Source organism: Wyeomyia smithii, chromosome 1, assembly GCF_029784165.1.
Source record: "Wyeomyia smithii strain HCP4-BCI-WySm-NY-G18 chromosome 1, ASM2978416v1, whole genome shotgun sequence".
NCBI classification, from domain to species: domain Eukaryota; kingdom Metazoa; phylum Arthropoda; class Insecta; order Diptera; family Culicidae; genus Wyeomyia; species Wyeomyia smithii.
In genome coordinates, this window is record NC_073694.1 from 185,819,512 (window position 1) to 185,837,180 (window position 17,669).

The window sequence follows — 17,669 nt, forward strand, 5'->3', positions numbered from 1 at the left end:
TACTCGGTCATCCGCTGCTGGTGCTCCTAGGTCAGTTCCTGCTCCGCTTCTGTTTGCTGTTTCGCCATTCAGGTGTCCATCGAAGTACTCCTTCCACCTGTCGACCACCTCGCTGGCATCCGTGAGAAGGTTCCCATCCGCGTCGTTGCACATGTCGGCTTGCGGCACATAGCCTCTGCGGGACTGGTTTACCTTCTCATAGAATTTCCGCGTTTCACTGGCACGGTAAAGCTGCTCCAGCTCCTCATGCTCACGATCCTCTTGCTGGGGCGTCTTTCGTCTGAGAACCGTGGTCATGTCGTTCCGTGCCCGTTTGTAATTGGCCTTGTTCTCTCTCGTTGACCTGCCCAGATATATCGCCCAGGTCCAGTTCTTCTCATTCACCGCTGCCTCGCACTCCCCGTCATACCAGTCGTTTCTGCCACTCGGTGCTTCCACTCCTAGTGTCGCCGTTGCGGTCTCCACGATAGCTGTGCGAATGCTGCACCAGCCGTCTTCGAGAGGCAATGCGCCCAGCCCCTCCGCTGTGGGTAGCACCGCTTCAAGCTGTTGCGCGTATTCCTCCGCAGCCTGGGAGTTCCGGAGCTGCCTAATGTTGAGCCGCGGGGCTCGGCGATGTCGCGCGTGATATACGGTCGACAGTTTTGAGCGCAATGATACCGCAACTAGGTAGTGGTCCGAGCCAATATCCGCACCGCGAAAGGTACGTACGTTTGTAATGTCAGAGAAGAACCGGCCGTCGATGAGAACATGGTCAATTTGATTTGCTATACGTTGGTCAGGTGATCTCCAGGTGGTTTTGTGGATGTCCTTACGGGGAAAGAAGGTACTTCGGGCTGCCAGTCCTCGGGAAGCTGCGAAGTTGACGCATCGCTGGCCGTTGTCGTTCGTCACGGTGTGCAGGCTATGTTGGCTGATCACCGGCTTGTACATTTCTTCCCTACCGATCTGCGCGTTCATGTCCCCGATGACGATCTTGATGTCTCTACGCGAGCAGCTATCGTAGAGTTTCTCCAGCTGTGCGTAGAACTCTTCTTTCTCTACATCGGGTCTTCCTTCGTGAGGGCAGTGCACATTGAGGATAGTGTAGTTGTAGAACCGGCCTTTTATTCTCAACAAACACAACCTGTCGCTGATTGCCTGCCACTTGATCACACGACTCTGCATCCTGCCCAGCACTATAAAGCCGGTACCCAGCTCATTGGTTGTGCCGCCGCTCTGGTAGTACTGTACCTTGCGGCCACAAATCCTCCGTACCTTCTCTCCTTTCCGGCAAAGCTCCTGGAGCGCAACGATGTCGAAGTGGCGGAGTTCTAGCTGATCCAGCAGAATCCGGTCGCCACCCGGGGCGTTCAGCGATCTACAGTTCCATGTACCGAGCTTCCAATCGTCGTCCTTATTTCGTCGCCTGGGTCGTTGGCAATTGTTTCGGTCCGTATTCAATCCTTGATTGTTCGTAGTATTTTAATGTTTCGGCATGCTGCCTTACTAGGGCTGCGGATGCCTAGTCTCGCGACGGGGCTGCCGTCTTGGATGTAGCTGGCGAGACGCCGCATTTCAGAATTCAGCCGTCCGCTCCGGATCAGACGCTGTTTGAGCCGCCCCTAACATGGGGAACAGACGCTCGGACCAGCTGCCCTCCTAGGAGAGCAGCTCCCCCTTCCCTGTCAGCATACGACCAAGTTCCCACCGGTTCACCGATCTTCCCTTGGTTGCTCGTATCCCAGTCGGTACCACGTGGAGGTAGGGATAGGAGTTGCTGGGCATTATGCTTTGGACCACACTGGGGTCTATTTTATGCCAACTAGTACGGGTGTACTGCTGGTACGCACTGCCCAGCCGTTTTACCATATCCAAGTATGTATCTTCTACTGAATGGAAGCTCAAATTAACTCATCTTCGAACTTCTAGATCTATATCCACATTTCAGTCCGAATTCAAACTTTTAACCAATTTCAAAGACAAATCCAATGTATCCATATAGTATAGCAAGCGGAGAATAGTTCAGCGTTTTTGGTATTTGTCCACATGAACTTTACTGAGTATTTAGAATATCTATACAGCTGTGCAATGTTTCATCATTCATGTTTGAGTTTACAAGCTGCCGGAAGCAATTTAATTACTTCGAAAGTTATTCAGCATCCGAAATTAACAACTTGCTGCCAAAAGCCAAGGGCTGTCAATGATTCAGTTGAAACCAATCGTCCTTCAAGAACAGCACTAAGATGCAGTTAATTCATCGGAATTTGCTTACAGTTGACCCGCTTTCGTGCACTTGGGGAGCAGATAAACATTAACTTTTATGCGCTCCGTTCGAACAGCGGGAAAGTGGAATATTGCAACCATTTTAGGAACAATTTGAGAGCAGCGCAGTGAGCAAACATTGCACTCGCAACGCTTCAGTGCTTTATGTGCAATTTCCTATTCTTCCTGGTGTCCTCGGGTATGTTTGGGAAATTGGCAGTAAAACATACGTATTATAATAATCTCACTCTTTCGGTTTTATGATTGCTTTAGTGACATTTTCTTTTTACGATATGAAAAAAATAAGCTCTGTTTAGTACGCTAATTAAACTTGATTGATGCTGGCACATACATGAAGGTTTAATAATGTGGCTGGTAAGCAGCAACACCAAAATGAAACTTTAACGAGTTACACACACCAACAGTTAGGATTAAATCTTCTTTGGGTCCGATTTTTTGCTGTTGGGTAGTAATTCAGCTTCACACTTTTAACTTGGTATGTTTTGCTAACTTCAATCCTTTTGTTCTGCGAGAAAAATCACTCTCGTAAATCGGGTAGGTAAAAGGGTAACCTTGTTCGAAGGGTCAGGAAATGTTACGGTTTGTTATCAAAACAATCCGAACCATTGCACTGTGAGAATTCTCCATACAAGCAGGCGCACGAAAAATTAACACTTGGAAAAAACGAGGGTTCGATTATAAGCTTATTTGCTTGGCCTTTACTGCCGGTAACCGCAAGTCCCATCTGTAATTTTGTCAATTTTGAGTGAGCATCGGATTTTGGCCTATCTTTGAGTGTATTTTCAGATGTATCGATAAAAAATAGTGGTTCGTTCAACAAAAGTGGAAATCAATACCAAGTCAAATCGTCCCATTATGAAAAGTAACCGCAAGTCAGTCCCAGAGAAAAAATAACCGAAAGCCAGTCCCAATTTAAAAAAAAACATGCATAGTACAATAAAATGGATGGGGATTGCAGAAGAAAAGTGATAAGACTGTTTATTTGAAAATAAGTTACTAGATTCAATTATTGGGATTATTTTCTGGTTTGAATTGGTGATGAATTTATATGAAGCAATTTCCTGCTTATACGAGTTCAAGTTTATTTTTTTTCTTGGTTCGCTTCTTCGTGGATCTATCTGGAAAACCTTCAGTATCGGAAAACTTCCATCAGAATCCAGCGAATCGTTCCAAGATATCTGCAGAGGTGATGCTCGAGCCTCAAACGGATTTTGATCATCTTGACATCTATATTGTCGGATGAACCAACTGCAGTTCCGACGTCAGTTTCTTCATCCGAATCCTCACCGGATAAGTTTTCATCGGTTCTGTACATCATGAGACCTTCCAACGCCGATATTTTGAAGCTGTTTTCGTGGGCATATACTTTCGAACTGCGAAGGGTCTATGGCTTTTCACAGCAACGAATCAACACACACTATAGCATAACAATGGCAATGTGACTGACTTGCGGTTACTTTTCTCTTCGGTGTAGAATGTAACGGCAAGTCAGTCTCACTCAAGGTTTTTATCATGAAATCAATGATTTCGCTGGTGTAGACAACGTAATTTGTGCAGGCTAGTATGGTAACTACATTCTAGCATGAATATTGTCATCTTAAATAAGTCAACCTTAAACTGAGCGTGAATAAAATATCTTTCAAAGCTGTTTTCTCATTTTCGTATTTTTACAGATGGGACTGACTTGCGGTTACCGGCAGTTTAACGCTATCAGCAACGTTTTGTGAGAGAAAAAATTCAACTGCCTACTTCGATTGCATAATTTTGGGGCACCAAAAGTATTCTTGTTCTCTGGTTATTTCGAACTTACAGAATTTACAGCCGCTTTCAGCACTTTTGCAGCTACCCAGTACTCCTCAACAGTTACTAGATAGGGAGAATAGGGGCATAATGAGCACCCTAACTTGATTGCTGATTTAAGCATGGAAAACGACAAAAATTTTGAACTGTCTCCAGTGCAAAACTTGAGTTAACTATCTATAATTGAAGGTACACTATTCATAAATTGAAAAGTTTATCATATAATGGTGAAAAACACAAATTAGATTCATGGGGATTTCGTCGTCAACAAATTACTCATCCAAAATACGCGTAACTCTTACGCAAAAAAGTAGAGGCCTTGAATGCAAAGAAAAATAAGTAGACGAGAATAAAAATGCAACAAAGCGAAGGCTGGAAGCAGAGGAGTTGGAGGTGCATGGCTACAATCAGTCACTTAATAGTCACATTATTTATCAGTAGTCAATTTTTTAATCAGTCAGTCACTGGTGCTTATTACGGGAGTCACTTCACGGTGAAATCAGAGTGAAGTGAATGAAGCCCTAATACGGGACTCAGCTAAGCGAGAAAAACGTCGCAAAGTGACATCTGCCGTGAAATCTAGGTTATTATGAGAGACATATCAAAAGCGAAGCAAAGCCTTGGTGCTACATTCCGATTCGGAACTCGACCTTCTGTTTATTACACACAGACTTCGCAGCCAACTGTTAAGCGTACAGGACAATTGCGGGGCCAGCGCTACGATCCTACTAACACTAACAATCTCTCCCGAGCCGAGACTCGAACCTACGACAACTGGCTTGTTAGGCCAGCATCGTGCCTCGAGACCAGCTGGGAGTGTCATATCACTGAAGTGAAAACGGAATAAACGACGTTTCGCGTCGAATTATTTCACGACCATTTTTAACGGTGGAATGATTCCACGGAAATGGGATAAGACTTGAAAATTGATTGATTTGTGATCTAATAATAAATATTGGATTTATTTTTCAGTAACGAAACGAACCAGAATTCGATCAGTGCTTCTAAGCGGTCAAAGTTCCAATTTGTTGACCGATGAAAAAAATCCCCGGCAGCTCATGAAATTTTCGATACCGGAAATTTTTTATTTATGCCAAATGTCATAGAAATGCAGATCACGTCAGATCTGGTGTTATCTAAAAAAACGGAAAAAATCGACTTTCTGAGACTTGAGATTGTTATTTCAGCTAGTATTACAGAAAAAATATTAGTCGAACTCGAGCTCTGCTTCAGATAAACATACCAATCATTTCAACAGCGAATAGAAGTAATGAATTACATAAATAGGAAAAAACAGCATTTCTTGATATTATTTTCAATTTTAGCCTTGTATACTGCCGCGCATAGAACACCCGTCCCATTTGCATTTTCAGCAAGCCAAGAAAAATGCGATTTTATATAATTTCAAACCATTGCTTTTTATGAGATGGGACAATACGTTTACGCGTTTTCCCGAAGTTTTCCAGAACAACGTTTTTAAGTTCATTTATTGTTACGAAATAAGCCTAGTTAGCGACTATTTCCGCTTCTTGAAATATTGGTCACAAAAGTCACTTTTTATCAGCTTGACTATTTTAAGCGCTGGATGCGAACAAAATGAAGATGCTGGTAGATGATCAGAATGCTGAAAATCTTGTGAGATTTTCTCTATTATCTTCAACGGCTCAAACCGGAAAAAATGAAAGTTTATAGCTATACAATCATTCCTGTGAATTTTGGTGTCCCTAGCCACTAACTTTTTTTTCAGCGACTTAAATGAGTTTTCTCGTAAACATAACGTTGAAGCGTCGAAACCGGCGAGCAATTACTATGCAAACACTCTATTAAGTTGACGCGTTTTGGTATTGGAGCACCACTAAAATTCATAAGAAAGGTTGAATAGCTATAATCTTCCATTTTTTCCGGTTGAACTTTTGGAGTGCCCTTTTTTCATTTTGTTGACCAGTGTAATGAAGCTTGCTGAGCTTACGTGATTATCGACTGCTTAATGGAAGATTTGCAAATTTGAGAAAATCGCAAAAGATGTGTTTAAACCGGCTACTATGGGAAGGCAAGCAAAGCTGTGCTACAACCCGAGTCGGAATTTGACCTTCTGCTCATTCGAAACAGACTCCGCAGCGAACTGTTAAGTGTACAGGACAATTACGGGGCTAGTGCTACGATCATATTGACACTAATCAGTTTCTCCCAAGCCGGGGTTCGAACATACGACGACTGGCTTTGGGCCAACATCGTATCTCGCGATCAGTTGGGTAGGCATAAGTTACATTATATGAAACTAATCAACAGCCTGCTTAGAATATCCCGAACAAATTCGGGGTTCAAAAGTTCACGTTTAGCCGTCGATAGAACATAACCTAGTTGACTATCGTAACCTAGATAGAGCATAATCGTCGATAGGACATAACCTAGTTGACAATCGGGAATTTCTTGATATCATGCGGAAAAAAATCGGGAAAAATGCGGGAACTCAAAACTATAAAATGAGTGGCCACCTTGCATTGTATTTAAATGTGTTTTTCAGATAGTCCATTGCTATTACTAAGCTGACCAAATATCATACCTTACAGTGTGCAAACAGAGTGAACCATGTGTCAAGCAAAAGATTGTGGGTCCGTGTCCCGTCTAGAGTGGAAATCTTTTTATGAATTTCAATAACACTTTTTGTTCTCGTTCATTTTTCGTATAATTACATACATTGCCGCTTTAGAAAAAGTTGTAATTGCCGAAAAAAAAACCCTATACAAAATGTTCACCTGCTCGAAAAAACACCCTGTGCAAAATTTTAAGCTCAATCGGACTTAAAATGGGGTGGCGCAAAGCGATTGAAGTTTTGCTTTTTTGAAAACCGAAAAATCACCCAAGGAGGGGGGGGGGGGTGTACGCGAAATTTCAGTTTTCGAAATTTTTTTTTAGTGCCAAATGACTTAAAAACCATGAAACGTCGAGAATTGGTGTCATTTGAAAAAAAAATTTTTTGCAAAAATTTACTCTCTGGGACTTAGTCGTTTTTTTAATTGTGGAAGGCGGAGTTCAAAATGTTTAGAATTTATCTTTTGAAATTGATCACTAGTCTCTCGAAATAGCTTGTATAATGATATACACTATAACTAGCATCGAATACATTATGTTTCATTAGGGTGGTTCATTTATTCGGCACAGGGTGGTTCATAATATTGTGAAAAATTAATATAAAATAAAAAAATCACTTTTCACTGAATACCAATAGAAAAATTCCTGAAAATATAATATTTGTTATATCATTGTCGTTAGGGTGGCAATGTTGAATTGGAAAAATTATAAGTAAAATGGAAAAGTATTACAAAACAAATTTACAAAATGGATCAAACTACTCTGTGCAAAAAAAAAAAAAATATCTCAACCAGAATTAAGATTGTGTCTCGTGAAAAATGTTAAATGCTTCCATGTCATTTGCAAAATCACACGGAGGTACATGGAATTTTAAAATGCAAAATCACACGGATGTACATGGAATTTTAATATTTGAAACTGATGGAATATGTAATATTACTTTGACACTTGCACTCGGATAATATTATTATTATTTAATCGCCGTTTTCTCAACATGTTTTTCTTCATTATGGGACAGTTATCCGGGTACCAGCAGGATAGGTATTGATCATTAAAAAAATTTTTAGAGCCAACACGGTTCGTTTGAGCGGTTTGACATCTTCGGAAAAGTTGTAGATAATAGTTTTGTTTTTCAAAAAAAATATACACTCTAAAACAAATTACTAATTTTGAAAAAAAAAATAAAAGAAAGTTATAAATTAATTATCGAAAACAGCCCATTTAAAAAAACTGTTCTTTTTTTATAAAAACCTCGAAAATTTACCTGAACAACGAAACAAGAAATCAGAAAAAAGTTATATTTTTTAAATTTATTCATTTTTCACAGGGTACATTTTTCATTGAATGCTCTATTGGGAATTAAAAATATGTCTACAGTCGAAACGGCATAGTGTCTTCGGCAAAGTTGTAGATAATATTTTGTCCTTCCAAAAAAAAAAATGCCTTTTAAAAAAATAATTGAAAATAATTTTTTTTTTCAAAAAATATTTTTTTTCAAAAAATGATAACTTATTTTTCTTGATTTCTATATGAACGGACTGGTTTCATTGTTTTGGTAATCTTTCGTAGGTTTTATTAAAAAAATCAAGTTTTTAAAATATGACCCCTTTTAAATAATTAATTTTTAATCTTTCTTCTAACTTTTGAACGAATAATTTTTTGAGTGTGATTTTTTTGGAAAGACCGAATTATTATCTACAACTTTGTTGAAGACGTCACACCAATCAAACGAACCTAAGTGCTTTTTTTTTATTTTATACTCATTTTTCACAATATTATGAACCACCATATGCCGAATAAATGAACCACCCTAATGAAACATAATGCATTCGATGCTAGTTATAGTGTATATCATTATACAAGCTATTTCGAGGGACTAGTGATCAATTTCAAAAGATTAATTCTAATCATTTTGAACTCAGCCTTCCACAATTGTTTTTAAATTCAAGATGACCATTTTGGCTGGCACCCTATCTGAGTATGTATGCAACATAAATTGTTCGAATAATGCACATGTTTCACTGTGAATGTTACTTAGAGAACGTATGTTTCATTGAAGTAACGTTTTATTGTCCAAACTATCAAGAGTTTTTAGAGTTAAAACAATATCCAAAATTTCTATAAGCCGCAGTGCACTACAAATTAAACTTCGGCTCTAGTTTATTACAAAAACATTCTGAAAAGTATGTATTTTACATAATTAACCTTTAAATGCGCAATGTTGTTTTAAAACAACACTACTAAAAACGTTTAAAATATACGTATTTTAGTATTTTTCAGAATTATAATTTATTAGTACAGCTCTCTAGACTCTAACAAAGAAAACTTAACAGCTGGAAGTACTGTATTTGAATGTTTTGTTTTTATTTTTGCTGTCAAAATCTCGGAAACGAAAAAAAAACATGGCGAGGTTCTCGACTGGTGGTGACGGTCATTAAAAATAAATTTTAAAATAAGGTTATTGGTTAGTGAAAATGTCTGAATTATCAGTATTTATACTAACAAAAGGTCAAGTTTAAAGTTACTGTTAACAATAGTAATTGTTTCAACTTTATTCTGCGATAAAGTCACAGTGTTGTTTAAAAACAACATGGTAATATTTGCACATTAAAAGATAAATCTTTCGCTCGACGCCTGGGTTCGAATCCCACCGCCGACATAGGTGTCGATGGTTGTGAGGTGGCGTGATTCACTCACAACCAACCCAACTGGTCTAGATTCAATCCTAGCCGACACCGGGAGATTTTCTGAGGCGAAAAATCTCTGGGATCACGCCTTCCATCGCATGAGGAAGTAAAGCCGTTGGCGCCGGTCCGTTAATAAACGGGTCGTGAGTTAGGGTTCTGGGTGTAGAGTCGCCTCCCTGGGCGTCGGTGATTGGCCACAACAGTGGCGGAACTAGACCGACGGAAAACAAGCGCGAAAAAAAAAAAGGATAAATCTTTCAATTTTTTTATGCATATTGGTTAGTTTTAAGCAGCGTTGTTAAACTCGCTCGCAAAAAGCATGCGATACTCCAAGTGGCGTTCTCGCCGCTACCAAAATCTCACACTAGAGATACTCCTGTCGCACTATTTCTCGTTCTCTTTTACTTTTTTCATTTCATACTACCGAGCGTTGCTGCTTGCGAGTTTTCTCGCACACACTCTCGCTCGTGTACTTTCCCACTCGCGTATACCTCCCTTTCTCGCGAGCACAACCAGCGGAGGTCATTGTCAAGACCGTCAAGACGCATTATGACGATACGGAGTGACAAGGCACGACGAAGCAGAGTGGCAAAAAGAATATTTCGACGAGTAGGCAGGGATGCCACTTATACAGATTTATCAGTACTTATACAGATTTTTTGTGTGTTTTTCATACAGATATCTGTATATATAAATTACAGATTTTCTAGAAATAGTACAGAACTATACAGTTTTTTTTTTTGGTTTTCATGAGGTCGCGAAATAAACTTTTCGATATAGGTAGTTGAAATCGAAAATGAACTCAAATGCTATTGAGCGTGTTGGAGTTTTCATTATATTTATATGTTACGCGTAAACGTGTGCATAAATGAGTCAATGAACAAACTATATTGCGTATTTTTTTCTTCTAAGGGATATGTTCAGTGAATATGCAGATTTTTATACAGATTGAAATATCACTAAGGTGATTTCCTGAGATTCGAAATACAGATAAAAATGTGGCATCACTGCGAGTAGGTATTCCGATACCCTACACGTTCAAGCATGCGATTTATCACCCCACTTTCGGCTGTCGGTGCACGATGCAAAACTGCTTGGCATCAGTTCAGCGATTGACAAACCGCATGCGTGAGTCGGTGAACGAAGAATTTTCGTATTCGGGCACATTTTTTCAAGCACTCCTAGTCAAGTACTCTTATTCGAGTACTCGCGTACTCGGCGTGAGTAAAAAGATAGAAGAGAATTTGCGAGCGGTTGTATGCTGGCTGCTGCTCTGGCAAGTGCGTGAATAATAAAGAGTGTCTCGAAGGTGTGTGTGCGAACGACTGGAGAAACGTAGCACACATCTCATTCTCAAGCAGAAAGGAGTGGCTATGTTATGCTTCTCGCTCGTTTAGCAACGCTGGTTTTAAGGCAGTAAACCTGTTAAACATAGATTTTATTTTTTTTTATGATTTTTTAACGTCGTGCGCCTTTAAGGGTTAAAGTCACTTAAGTCGTTTCTTGTTTTCACGAAACCCTCAGCTATCATCATCGTTTTGGTTATTTTGAACCTCTTGTTGTAAATAGTAGGGTATTAATGGAATGCATGGGAAACATTTAACATTCGAATTTTGTTTAGCGGAAGTGCTCAAAAGTTTCATTGTCTCGAATAAAGTCTTCATGTAAAATTTCAGCTCAACCGGACTTCGAGGAGTCGTACCTCGAAGCGATAAAAGTTTCACTTTTTTGACCCATGAAAAAAAGCACAGCAAGTGGTTCGTGAATTGTTCGATATCATTGTTTTTCTTCATTGGTAAAAAAAGTGAAACTTCAACCGTTTTGAGGCACGACTTCCCAAACACCAATCGAACAGAAACTTTGCACGATGACTTTTTTCAAAAAGTAGGAGGGTGGTATTCAAGACACGACCGCATGACGTTGGACTACGGTATTCTTATATTCCATTAAAACAAATAATAGAGAGAATTGCAACTCTAGTATTTGCTGCAATTTTATCTAACAGTGCATTTCTGAATGCTGAGACGTTAAAACGTTATAAATAATAATATATACTAAAAGAATGGATATCTTTTATTTAATCGCTGTCATTTCATACATATTCGAATCAACCCTTTGTTTGCTGCACTACCAAGACAATCATTTAATTGAGCGAATTGGTAAAATTTTCCTATCTAAGCAAAAAGCAAACTTTACGAAACTATCTGAAATTGGAGCCCAGAACGATTCAACCGAAAATTTTAAATTTGAAAATTGTTTGACATTTAATCGATAAAACTCATGCTAGGTTAGTTCCAGCCCAGCATATAACTTCATGTATTTGAAAAAAAAAAAAAACGTTTAGTTCAATAACTCAATATAGCAAGAGCTCAATCACACGTTTTTCGGTAGTTGTTATCAAGGTTTGGGCGAGTGACAGGAAAATATCTTAACTTCTTCAGTTGTGATTTAGAGCATTTCTAATTGATTTGTTATTTTTCACGATAGCGACAAGTTTGTTTCTTTCTCTGTGTGCGAGAAACAAAATCAAAACCGCGCACCGAGAAACAAAAACGAAAATTTAATGAATGCTCATTGAGAAAACTTGCAACTCTTTTTACCAATAATTTATGATACTCAAAAGAACCCGTTTTGATCTAAATCAAATTTCTAGTAAATAAGTGTTGATCATTCATAGGTAGTAATTTTTCCTCGATGAATTAAGACTGGCTGAAGAAGTTAAAACGCTGCTGTAAAATCAAATTCACAACTGTGTTCGTTAAGACATTTTAATATTTTCAATGACAATAATAATCTTCGATAAACACCCGCTATAGTTATTCACACACATGCTATAACTATCTAAACACGCGTTAAAACTATTCATACACACGCTGTAGCTATAGTTTTTTATACACACATGCCGAAGCTATCCATACACACGCTATTCCTTTCCATACATCCGATACAACTATCTATACACACGCATAAGCTATCCAACCATGTGCTATTACTATCCATACATACGCTATAACTAATCATTACACACGCAGCAGCTATCCACACACAAGCTATAACTATTCGTACACACGCTGAAGATATACACGCAATAGCCATAATATGCTACACATGCTAGTGTCTTACACACGCTATAGCTAGCCATACACACGCAACAGCGCCATCCCTATCATCGCAAATGTCATAGCAATACAGATGCACATGCGCTATATGTGCACACTGCACACACACTAAATGGCGGTAGCTTTCCTAGTGGCGGTGCTGGCTCGTGCAGTTTCTGGCAGTTCTGGCAGTTCTGGCTCTGGTTCTGCTGCAGCTCAGTTTGGCCGCTGGAATCAGCCACCGCTGCTGATTATACAAGACCGGCCTGGTGGCCTTCCACTTGTTAACTGATGAGGCCTTCCACTTGCTATGAGACGACCAGGCTATTATATAGCCCAAAGCAAAAATCCATCCGCGAGCAAACAAGAAGCGAGCTTGTGATTGGTTGAATGTGCACGACTTTTAACATACTTTTAACTAGTTTAGTATCGAAAACATATTTAAATTATTATATGACAATCTTGCGCAATATTTCCCCTATCAATCAAGCCATTGGTGTTTAGAATCTGTTCAGTGGTAATGATAAAAGGAGCATTTTAAAACGGTGTTGAAACACCTGTTGCAGCTACCGAAAGCGAGCTCGTTATTGGTTGAAAGCTGCGAGACTGTTTACAAAGTCAGATCGGTTGTATCCGTTAGTGTCGACTGTGCTTGTGAAGAGAGGTGGTGATTGGTTGCTCGGTATGATTTAGACAATCGATGTGATTTATCAATTTTTCAATAGTGTATCTCGAACAATAGGTTATTTTTGTTACATAAATTCAACCGTAAAAGAATTTCTGATCGGTTGATGCCAAAACCTCGAAATTCTGAAAAGAAATGACTGATATATAAGCGCTCAAAACCTGACCACTTTTCCCTGGTTTTTCCCGGTTGAATTACTAGATTTTCAAATTCAGGTGCCTAACTTCGATATAGACGTTAGTCCAACGTCAAAAGATGAAACGGAGTTCGGAAAGTCGATTTCCAGTAAGTGGTACCATAATGCAATTACAAATTTTCGTTTTTGAGAGCAATAAATACAACCATTAGACAATCTATACAGTACCAAAAAATGAAATTTACAACTAATACAAATGAAAGCACATAACGGTTTTTAGCACATAAAATGAAAAACATATATTATTTCACATCGTTAATAATGCACAATACAGAATAAAACGATAAAAACGAACCATGTAAATTTGTACGTTAAGTGATATAAATTTAGAGTTTGGAATATAATTATGCATGCAAATCAACAATATATTAATTTACATTGCATGTGAATATAATGCCACACAGAATATTACATGGTTTCCAATGCTCCATTTATGTGCATGTAAAGAAATGTAATTTTTTTACTGTGTATGTAATAATAAGTTAGTGATTAGCGATTAGCGAAAGTTCCGCTAATATGAGTTTAGCGTTTAGCGTTAAGCGATTATCGAGCTAAATTCTCTGGTTAGTGAATTAGCGATAAGCGTCGCTAAATTTTCAGCGGTGCTCACTGGCTGTGATTGACATCTGAGAAATTTAATTCTTGTTTATAGGAGACACATAGTTTTACAATTTCAGAAACAAGTTCAGAGTATTTATAGCAGTAATTCTGACTTTGCACTTGATGATTGAAAGATATGATAGAAACCGTGAAAAAATAACAATAAAGAGAACCAGAATGATCACCAACAACTTTATTGAGAAGAAACAACCATTTGTTTGTTGTAAGGTTTTGAGGTGCGATGCTCGGTATGATTTAGACAATCCATGTTATTTACTGATTTTTTTTAATAGTGTCGCAATCAATTGGATGTTTTTGTTACAACAACTCAATCGTGAGTAAAAAAATCATATCGATTGATGCCAAAACCTCGGTAATCTGACAAAAAATTAACCTCAAACCATGACCACTTTTTCCAATGTTACACATCTTCATTTACAAATTCAGGCACCTAACTTCCAGATAGACGTAATCCTACGTCAAAAATAAATCAACAACCGGAGCTGACCGGTGATCAGCTCTCTGCTCCAGGTGACGTGAGCTTTTAGCTGGTACCTGACAGCCGGTACCAGTGATAAGGATAAAAAAAAACAAAAGAAATCTCCTGCACAAGGTTCCTGTCGCTCTGCTAGGTCGAAATATGTTAAGACAGTGAAATTTTGTTCCGTCCATTTAATTGTTGTCCGTGCTAGGGAAGCCAGGCAATAGTTAGTGTCATTTATGGTAAAATTTGACCTCGAAACTTTTTACATATTTTCTCCATTAAACTATTAATTAATAATGTTGAACACTATATCAATAAATTGTCTCACATTTCATTCACCCAACGGCACACTATGGTCGAATCCGTGAAATTTCACGACAAAAATCTTTAAGTCGGAAACCATAGATACTAGAGATTTCTTGTCTTCTAAAAAAATTACTACAGGTCGGACTCGATTATATACAGACTCGATTATATATTGAGTCGATTATATATGATTCGATTATATACAAAATTGTATATAATCGAATCATAATTTTTTTTTTCAATTTCAAATATAACTTACCTAAAGCAGCAATGTCGTATAGGGATCGTCCAAAAATACGTAACGCTTGGGGGAGGTAGAGATCTGACGAAACGTCGCAATCAATACTAAAAATTTTGAAGATCTATACAAAGAGCGTTACCTAGAGGAAAGAGGGTGTCGAAAATAGTTTTTATTTACGGTACGTAAATAATGGACGTTCCCTTCAGTCCGATATGACGTAACGCAACATTTTTTGACCCAAAACGTTGGTTTTTGAGCCAGAATGTTTCAAGTAAAGTAAAGCTGATCTAAAACAGAAATATCGCGAGGGAACGTTTACAAATTATGTAACGCTCAGGAAACGGGAAAGAGTGTTGGGTTGGCAAAGTGTTGCAACCCATACGGAAAATTTAAACAAAAAGCACGGCAAAGGGGGAAAGGAGATCAACAATAATTATCCTTGCGTTACGTTATAAATAAGTGCTTCCTTATTGGTTCATAAAAGTCCGTTCAAATGTTACATAACGCAAGCAAGGCTGAGGAAATTTTTTATGCCTGGTGTGCTGAGTTTCGGAAACATGCTAGACAAAGTGGTGAGGGTTTTCCGGAAGTCCAATATTTATGTCACGTTAAATTTGAATGGGCCCTAATATTATTATTTCAATGTTAAGGTTGAGGTGATAGAGAATGACAATTTTCAAATACTTATTTTTATGAAGTTGAAATCAATACTGGTGAGCAAAAATTTAAATAAAATAAAGGCAATGTTTTTAGCTTATCTACTATCTTCCCAATACGCAAGTCAAGTCTATGAATAATATTGGATGAAGAGGGGATTGAAATAAGATGACGAAAATATATAGTTTCAAGTACTGTTTCGATAAAATACTGTTATGATAATTTTGATGGTGGCTTTCGTTTAAAACACGCACTGCTACGGAGAAAATTTTTAAAACACTACACGGCGTGTATTGCAACTTGCACTGCGTGATGTGTAAGAACGACCGTAAACGCCGTGTAGTGTTTCTATGCAAAAGTGGCACCCGTGCAGCACGGTGTAGTGTTCTTGCAATGGCTGACTGCAATAACATAAAGAGTAACTACGAAATCTATACATACATCAATTTTTGTAGGAAAGGTTTTTTGCGACTTTAAGGGGGTTAGTCAAAAAAATTCTACTTATTTATTTAAAAACAACAAAAGATGTATGCAATATAAACAAAAATTTTGTGATTCGATTATATATACATATATTTTTGTAAGAAAGGTTTTTTTGCGACTTTAAGGGGGTTAGTCAAAAAAAATCCTACTTATTTATTCAAAAACAACAAAATATGGATGCAAAATAAACATTTTTTGCATTTTTTTGTGTTAAAACTCGAAGTTTTTAAATGCATTTTAACCCTAAAGGGAACAAAAGTTGACTAATTCTACAAAATGCATTTTGAAGGTGAAACTATGAACTTTCATCCTAAACGTGTTGTTGTTGCATATATGTGCAAACAAAGGAGTAGGGTGCCTCCAAAAAGTGTCATTTTAAAACGAAAAAATACCTGTAACTTTTTTCTCTGAAAAGTTAGCATTTATCTATTAGTGTCAAAATATGCAGTTTTTCACGCCCTAAAAGTCACTCGAACACCACTTTCAAATCCGAATAAAGCTGAAAAAACTAGAGCAATAATAGTAATTGTTTTTAGACCCACCCCGAATGAATTTGGAAAAATTGACCTAAAACAGTGAAGAAACGAGATAGAGTAATAATTTTTTTAACAAAGTTTCATGAAATTAAATTAGCTACAATTTCGTGGAAGACAATATTGCTCTAAGTAGTAAGATAAAAAAGTTACAATTTTTATTTTGAGTACAATAGGACCACCCTAGTAACCAGTCATACCAAAAGATAGATTCCTCTTAGTAGAGCAACTTTCTAGAAGACAAGAAATCTCTAGTATCTTTGGTTTCCGACTTACAGATTTTTGTCGTGAAATTTCACGGATTCGACCATAGTGCGGCATAGAGGAGACTAAGATGCAATCTGTTATTAATTTGTAACATTTAGCTAGTTACTTTGTCACTTTTACAGCATGTACTTCAGTCTGGAAAATAGAGACGTAATTCTACGTCACATTGAAAAATGCTTCACCAACAAAACTGCCAATTTGCGCGTAAATTCGCTTCTCGTGGATTCCCGATTTTTTGTGTTGTAAATGGAAATTCCGATAAAGTGTGGTGTTACTGTTGAAGTCCTTCAGAGGCTGATGACGCCTACCTTTTTCGAACTAGTTTACCAAGCAATAATTTATTCAAACTGTTTTCCATAGCCTCTATCGTCGCTGTTGGTTTAGATGTCCCGAGTATGCAGATATTAAAGATTAAAAACATTAAAATTAGCCTGATGAAAGGTGTTAATCTCAAATCCATAAAATTTATATAATATGGGCGTTATGGATTGGTTTCAAAATGTTATTTTAGAGAAAAAAAATTGGTAAATGTGAAAAATGATAAATTTCTATCACAGTTTGTGTTCACTGGTACTCGGGAATGCTTTTATGTTGAACGTTTGAGTATAGTTCTACTATTATGATGGAGCTTCTCGCAGCGTTAAGGGGGTAAGGTGTAGCATTTATTTCAGTCGTTGGCAATCGAACCTTTGCTGATCGTGCATAATAGAGCTGATGAGTTTCGGATGGAAAAAATTCATTTGATCTACTCCGCCCGGAGAATACTGGTTTGGCT

General features: G+C 38.0%; 1 protein-coding gene across 3 annotated transcripts in view; it reads left to right on the forward strand.

Moving 5' to 3' along the window:
- Window positions 1-17,669, forward strand: part of LOC129733885 (tachykinin-like peptides receptor 86C) — a 230,652-nt gene that overhangs the window by 89,215 nt on the left and 123,768 nt on the right. The gene's annotated exons all lie outside the window — the stretch shown is intronic.